Genomic DNA, 8,891 nt, shown 5'->3' with positions numbered 1-8,891 from the left:
GCACCTCATGGCAAAGAACTCTCTGAGGATCTGAAAAAAAGAATTGTTGCTCTACATAAAGATGACCTAGGCTATAAGAAGATTGCCAAGACCCTGACACTGAGCTGCAGCACGGTGGCCAAGAACATACTGTGGTTTAACAGGACAGGTTCCACTCAGAACAGGCCTCGCCATGGTTGACCAAAGACGTTGAGTGCACGTGCTCAGCGTCGTATCCAGAGGTTGTCTTTGGGAAATAGACGTATGAGTGCTGCCAGCATTGCTGCAGAGGTTGAAGGGGTGGGGGGTCAGCCTGTCAGTGCTCAGACCATATGCCGCACACTGCATCAAACTGGTCTGCATGGCTGTCGTCCCAGAAGAAAGCCTCTTCTAAAGATGAACAAGAAAGCCCGCAAACAGTTTACTGAAGACAAGCAGACTAAGGACATGGATTACTGGAACCATGTCCTGTGGTCTGATGAGACCAAGATAAACTTATTTGGTTCAGATGGTGTCAAGCATGTGTGGTGGTAACCAGGTGAGGAGTACAAAGACAAGTGTGTCTTACCTACAGTCAAGCATGGTGGTGGGAGTGTCATGGTCTGGGGCTGCATGAGTGCTGCGGCACTGGGGAGCTACAGTTCATTGAGAGAACCAAGAATGCCAACATGTACTGTGACATACTGAAGCAGAGCATGATCCCCTCCCTTCGGAGACTGGGCCGCAGTGCAGTATTCCAGCATGATAATGACCCAAAACACACCTCCAAGACGACCACTGCCTTGCTAAAGAAGCTGAGGGTGAAGGTGATGGACTGGCCAAGCATGTCTCCAGACCTAAACCCTATTGAGCATCTGTGGGGCATCCTCAAAAGGAAGGTGGAGGAGTACAAGGTCTCTAACATCCACCAGCTCTGTGATGTCGTCATGGAGGAGTGGAAGAGGACTCCAGTGGCAACCTGAGAAGCTCTGGTGAACTCCATGCCCAAGAGGGTTAAGGCAGTGCTGGAAAATAATGGTGGCCACACAAAATATTGACACTTTGGGCCCAATCTGGACATTTTCACTTCGGGGTGTACTCACTTTTGTTGCCAGCGGTTTAGACATTAATGGCTGTGTGTTGAGTTATTTTGAGGGGACAGCAAATTTACACTGTTACACAAGCTGTACACTCACTACTTTACATTGTAGCAAAGTGTCATTTCTTCAGTGTTGTCACATGAAAAGATATAATCAAATATTTACAAAAATGTGAGGGGTGTACTCACTTTTGTGAGATACTGTATTACATATACTCCCCAAAATATGTATAGAAAATAAATGAAAAATGAATTACACAAAATTTCACAGAAGACAGATCAATCATTTTAACAACTAATGTGTGAAATCTTAATATGTTGGGTTTACGAGGTTATAAAATGGCAAGAATACCACAGAACTGGTTGAGCTAAAGTGTAAAGTGCTGAGGTGGATGAGCCAAGTGACTGTCTAGCTAGCTATAGTTTTGCAAGTTGGAAAAAGGTGCTGGGACAAAATACGAGGCATACTTCGTTAGACTTGGACATCTTGCTGGGACAACAAATTTACACTGTTACACAAGCTGTACACTCACTACTTTACATTGTAGCAAAGTGTCATTTCTTCAGTGTTGTCATATGAAAAGATATAATCAAATATTTACAAAAATGTGAGGGGTGTACTCACTTTTGTGAGATACTGTGTGTGTGTATATATATATATATATATATATATATGTATGTGTGTGTGTGTGTGTGTGTGTGTGTGTGTGTGTGTGTGTGTGTGTTAAATATATAATTTAACACATTGCTTTTGCTTTTGCACTCCAGATCCACAGCAAGATTGACCAGGATGAAGTGGCTATTGATGAATGAATTAATGAATGAAATACAATTTTACGTCTCAAATGCCCCATAGTATTCTTTGACATGTTGAATAAGGTAACTATACTTGCTTATTGCTAGCATTCCAGAGTTTTTGTGACTTTATGTAATAGCAATGAAGAGTAATGCTCCTGTCAAAATCTTTGGCACTGTACAGCTTGGATATGTTTGTTCTAGTGGCTAATATACATGACTAGGGGGAATTGGTGAACTTCTGTGGACCCATAGTGAGCTGAATATCAGCTGACAGATCACTTCAAAGGCCTCAGCCATCGCCAGACCATCAATATGCCTTTTTACAGGCACTTAATCTGTCAAACTGCAGTAAACCAAAATCATGGATATACAGGCTGCTCTGACAATTCACTGCTGTTCCTTTTCATTGAATTTCCTTTGCAGTACACACATACACACACACCAAGTCACCTGGTTAGATTAAATGCTCTTGATGGATACTTTAAAAGCAGTGGCTTATTTTTTTTTTAGCGCTTTGTTCATTTTAATGAGTTCTCCAGCAGCACTCTGCACCTTCATTTATGACTTACATTGAAGCCCTTTTATTATTATCATTTCATCTGTTGTAGGGCCTTATTAGCAAATGGCTTTTTATTGGGTTTTTGCTTTAAGATGAACTTGGGAAATAACAGGCATTGTTATATTATTTTCTGAATAATTATAATATACTCTTTGCTTATTGGAAACAGTATCACAAGACTGTAATGCCTTTAGTATCTGTAGAGACTCACATACAAGCCACAGTGCCTTGTTTATAAGAAAAGTCTTTTTAAAAATCCTATTTATTTTCAATTACGGTTGGAATATTGGAGCAGATAAACACCTGCTTATAGAGCAGCTAATAATCCATCCCAGGTGGGAGATAGGGGGAGTTTATGAGCTGAGAGAACCATGACCTGGGTTCCACTGTTTGATTGTGGATACAAAACGATTTGCTGCATTTTTGCTACATTCAAAGTAAATGATTGATGTTAGTAAGAGGTAGGAAAGAGCAACTCTGAGAAATTGCAGCTTGTATTCCGTTTATTTGTGTATTTTTTTTGGAAAGGGATTGGTGGGTGGTTTTAATTGCTTTTGCAATGAGAGCTCCACTCCCACATAACAGAGTGTACCAGCGCAGAATGCAAAGCACGGCACAACAATAAATCCTCCTGGCTTCTTAGAGGAAACTAGCTAGCCTTAGACGGAGCTGGGACTGTTACACAAAACTAGCCCCATCTCTCATCATCTTTTTCGTTTTCTTTTCAGCTCCATGTATTCACTCACTGTCTAAAACCTCTCAACCTCATCTCAGGAACATGTTCTGATATGATTATGATCCACTATGTCTTTTATTATAGTTATGTCTTAATCAAGTCACTGCTAAATCTGCACTAGTAATACTTTACTTAAGGGTAGTGTTTATAGGTGTACATAATATAAGGCAATTAAAATATACTCAGCAAAAAAAAAAAAAAAAAAAAAAAAAAGGCCTCTCACATGCACCTGCTTTCATTTCCAGCAAATTTCTTAACATGTGTAAATATTTGTATTAACATAAAAACATTCAACAACTGAGACATAAACTGAACAAGTTTCACAGATTTTTGGCGAACAGAAATGGAATAATGAGTCCCTGAACAAAGGGGGGGTCAATATTAAAAGTAACAGTCAGTATCTGGTGGTCTCCAGCTGCTTTAAGTACTACAGTGCACCTCATCCTCATGGACTGCACCAGATATGTCAGTTCTTGCTGTGAGATGTTCCTCCACTCTTCCACCAAGGCACTTAAAAGTTCTCGATCATGTCTGGGGGGGACACATGACTACATGTAATTTTCCACTTCAAGGACGATCAGCTCTCCTTCCTGTCTCCCTGTAGCACTGTCTTAGGCATCTTACATTACAGACATTGCAGTTTATTGCTGCACCAGTAATGCTTTACTTAAGGGTAGTGTTTATAGGTGTACATAATATAAGGCAATTATAGCTCACATCTGCAGTCACTGATAAATCACATCATATAAATCACATCTGCAGTCCTCATGCCTCCCTGCAGCAGGACTATGGCATGTTCACGAGGGTGAGCAGGAACCCTAGGCACCTTTCTTCTGGTGTTTTTCAGAGTCAGTAGAAAGGTCTCTTTAGTGTCCTAAGTTATTGTAACTGTGACCATAATTGCCTACTGCCTGTAAACTGTTGGTGTCTTAAGGACTGTTCCACAGGTGCATGTGCAGTATTTGTTTATGGTTCATTGAACAAGCATGAAAAACATTGTTTAAACCCTTTCCAATAAAGATCTGTAAAGCTTATTTGGATTTTACAAAATGATCTTTAAAATACACACTCCTGAAAAAGGTAAACTTTCTCTTTTTTTGCGGAATTTACCAACTAATAAGCATATAATTCAATGGCTTATTCCAGTAGCCATCCGCAGACTCAGATTGTCAATTTTGATAAACAAGTCAATATTTGAGTCAGATGACACATTTTGTCAACATAAAGTTGAGTTACCACAGTTCTATGTTAACAAAAGTTTGTTACTTGACACAGATGTTGTCTAAATTTGACATCAGCGGCGATGAAATCTGCTTTTATGACAGCTGCTGCCAACTGGAATATGCCTTTTATGCAGGTTTATATCAGTTGTCATGTAGCTCTGTGAACACTGCTCTTCAGTAAAATGCTTCTGCTGCAACTCTGCAGAATTTGTCATGTATTTCTATCTGTAGCTTTTGCCTCAATCTCTGGTGGAGATCATCTTCAATATGCCATATCACCATATCACAAATCAAAGATCTCGCTTTATATATTTATAGTGGTTGGTGTTGCAGAATAGTCACTAACATTAATGCAAAACAGTAGGACTAAATATTATGGATTAAGAATAGAATTTAGTAATTAGGAGCAGGAGATTATTGCAAAGGGCCATTATAGATCATTTCAGCAACTTAAGCTGTTCTTCCCTATACACATCCCGCTCTCCAAGGGCCATATGTGCCCCCAGAACCGGAAACAGCTGGCACAGAGAAAGAAGAACTGAGGGTTTCCACAGAAGAAGTGTTTTTAAGTAAGCGGAAGGGGCCAATGTCATTGCCATATACAAAAACAAGGCTTTGGATGCTACCAAATGGTCATACTGTAAAGCAGAGGGTTTGGAGCAGTACTTTATGTACTGGCTTTCTGGCCCACCGTGCCCCTGCAGGTCAACAGCCCACTTTGTAGAAGTGAGAGAGGGAAGTCACCAATGTTATAGGGTTAATTTGGCACGTGCATTGCACTATTGCTTAGGGAAGGCACTAGTTATTGTTTTTTTCCATTGGCACTTACTGAGTCAGCAATTTGGTGGCACTTATAAACTCAGCACACACTGGAAATTTAGCAATGTGTGTATATAATGTCCATAAATATTTGGTTGTTGTTATTTTAGTTGTCTACAGAATTGAAATGAAATAATGAATATGAGATCAAAGTGCAGATTTTTAGCTTTACATCCAAATGGGGTGAATGGTGTAGTATATATAGCACTGTTTTATAGACATCACTAGATGCTGTTTTTTTCTGTCAGGTGATGCTCTGTCAGGCTTTTACTGCAGCTATCTTCAGTTCATACTTGTTCTTGGGGCATTTTGATTTCAGCAAGTAAAATGCATGCTCAGTTGGATTCTCAGTTGGATTAAGGTGACGGACTTGGCCACTGCAGAACATTTCACTTCATTGCCTTAAAAGTCTTGCATTGCTTTCTAAGTATGCGTTGGGTCATTGTCTATCTGCACTGTGAAGTGGCATATTTGAAGCATATAACTGTATATGAAGTATATAACTGTACAAGCCATACATGTCCAAGCCATAATGTGAAGTGATATGTTTCAGATTATGAGTGGTTCCTTCCCTTCTCTATACTCGTCTATTCCCATGATTCTGGTACAAGTTGATCTTTGTCTCATCTGTCCATAGGATATTGTTCCAGAACTTCATAGTCTTTTTTTAAAAGATGTTTTTGGCAAACTCTAGTCTGGTTGTCATTTATTTGAGGTTTTCCAATGGTTTACATCTTGTGGTAAACCAACTATATTTACTCTGGTGAAGTCTTCTCTTGAATATTAACTTTGACATAGATATGCGTACCTCCTGGAGGGTATTCTTGATCTGGCCAATTGAAGGGGTTTTTCTTGACCAGGAAAATAATTTTTCTGTCATCTACCACAGTTGTTATCCTTGGTCTTTTGGACTTTTGGACTTGTGCTCTCTCTGATCGGTTTGTTTTCATTTTTCATGCAAATGATGGCTTGCTTCACTGGCAGTGACAGCTCTTTGGACTTCATGTTGAGAGTGAACAGCAACAAATTCAAACTTTTTTTAGCAAATGCCACACTTTTTTCCAAATGCCACACTTGAAATCTGCTTGGTTGTATGTGAAATAATGAGAGAAAAACACACAGCTGGCCATGTAACTACTGAGAAGCCAATTTTCCCAATTTCTTTTGGTCCCTTAAAAAGGGGCGGGGGACCATATATATAAATGGTGCTGTAATTCCTAAACTGTTACTCTGATTTGGATGTAAATACTCTCAAATTAAAGTTGAAAGAATTTCATTTAAACTCCAATACACTGTGTTAGACAGCTAACATTAAAATATTTTTGTCAGACTCCAAATATTTATGTACATGACTGTTTATACATACATAGTGTTTTATGTATAGCGGCAGAAAACCTTGGAAAATACTATTTTATTGTCTTACCAGTGACTCATTTACTTAGCTTAATTGTAGGAGCTATGCCTTTATTGCTGAGACTTGATAGTTTGGTCCTTAAAATATGGAGTCCATTATCCCTTTTTGAACGTCTCTTCTTTCTTCAGAACAAACTGCAGCACCGGTAGTAATGAAAATCATGCAAAATCTCACACCATCTAAACTTACTCCATTCAATTTACATTGCATTTATGTTAGTAGAGACTTCAGTCCCATAACATGTAATGAAATTTATTTGTACTGATTTAGTACAAATTCTTTTTCATTAGCCTTTCTCACAAATTCAATGATCTTTTTTCACTATTTTTCACTATAGCTGACATCTATCTCAGTCCTCTGTCAGCTCAGAGAAGACTCTGAATGATCACATCTTATCTAATTCATAACATTCACAAGCATGGCCTCCATGGTTAGAAAAGTTGGTGGCCATCACCAGTGGTGTATTTGCTAAGCTCTAAAAGCACAGGACCTGGAAGTTGCACAGGTAACAAGAGCAATCATCCCAGCAGGCAGGTGTCTACTTATTGGACGCCTTCAATGCCAGGATGATGAGGGATCCAGCAGCTTCTCTCTGCCATTGCATTAACTATGGCTCTCCTGCGGTTTGTACTTTGCCCGGCTGCATTTACCGAACGACAGTAACGACAGTACAGTACATCTTTAAGCACTAGGTGCACAATTTGCGGCCATTTACCTGCTCAAATGAGCCTTACGGTGCTGAGAGCTGGAGCTTCAGAGAAGCCAACACAATTATAGAATGCTGCTTTGGTTAATGTTGTTGTTTATCCTCCATTTGCACTCTTGAGTGTGTCTTATTGTTTTTGTTTTTGGCTTTAGGATAACAAGACAATTTCCAGTTTGAGAAAGTTCTCAGAGTAAAAAAACTGAGGGGCGTGTATTCAGACACAAAGTACAAAAAAATGGAACATGGCAAGAATTGGAATGTAATAGCACAGGACATAATTAGATTAATGTGGACCACATAGTAGTCCACATTGGTTATGAAATATTATGGTGGTAAATCAAACTTAGATCCATGGCATTGCTTTTAGCAGCACATTTGAGATTTCTACCATCCATTACATAATTTGTTGCATCTACAAAGAGATTAGTCAAAGTGATAAAACTTTGCAGTAACTCAAGTGAGTTACTGCAAAGTTTCGGTAGCTTAAATGTCAAGTAGTGTGTAAGTGTGAGCTTTCTCCAGGTTCCCTGGTTTCCTCTCACTTTCCAAAAACCTGACAGTACATTGATTGACCATACCAAATTAACCCCTAGGTGTGAATGAGTGTTTGAATGTGTGTGTGCATGGTGCCCTGCAATGACAGGAGTCCCACCCAGAGTGTATTCCTGCCACACACCCAGTATTCCCGCACCCAGTATTCACTGACTAGAATATAATATTTAAAAGAAGCCATGGTAACATATACTAAACTTGGTCAAACTGTGTTGTCAAAAAGAACAGAACCCATGAGTTGACAGGTTAATGGAATAGCTGCTCAATGGTTAATAAATTGCAGTCACAATATGTTCCACAGAGTGGAAGCAGAACTGATGTGACCCATTAAAAAAAAAAAAGCTGTTCCTTTAGACCCTAACAAAGTGCAATAAAAGGTTTAGCTAATAATATGGTTTGGCTGATATTATATTAAAAGTGAGTGAGCTTTTTGTCTAGCCAAACAGAAATAAATGGGTCTCAAATCCATATTGAGGGCAATACAGTGGTGCAAGCTCACAGGTCCAGGGTCACTGGGTAGATCCTAAGTTGGATTTACTGTCTGTGTGAAGTTTTTCATGTTTCCCTGTGTCCCCATGGGGTTCATCTGGGTTCTCCGGGTTCCTCCCACTGTCCAAAATGTAGGCATATTGCTTGTAGGCAGATTGGCTACGGTAAATTGCTCATAGGTGTAAATGAGTATGTGTGTGAGCGTGTGTGCATGGTGCCCTGAATCAGATGCCAGTTCCATGTATTTCAGCCTCATGCCTAATATTCCCGGAACAGGGTCTGGATCCCTGACCAGTATAAAACAGTTCCTGAAGATGAATGAATGAATAAAATCCACATTCTAACTAAACTTAATCCTTATGTTAAATGTAGTATCTTTTTGTTTTTTGCAACAAGACAGGCAGCCTTAAAAGTGATATCAGTCATATACAGTATAACAGAATGTACACTACATTGCCAAAAGTATGTGGACACCTGACCAATCACATATGTATGTGTTTTTTGAATATCTGATTCCAGAGTTAGTCCCCCTCTGCTC

The sequence above is a fragment of the Ictalurus furcatus genome, chromosome 25 (assembly GCF_023375685.1).
Source record: "Ictalurus furcatus strain D&B chromosome 25, Billie_1.0, whole genome shotgun sequence".
NCBI lineage: Eukaryota > Metazoa > Chordata > Actinopteri > Siluriformes > Ictaluridae > Ictalurus > Ictalurus furcatus.
The sequence above is the reverse complement of the archived record's forward strand: the minus strand, read 5'-3'. Positions refer to the sequence as shown.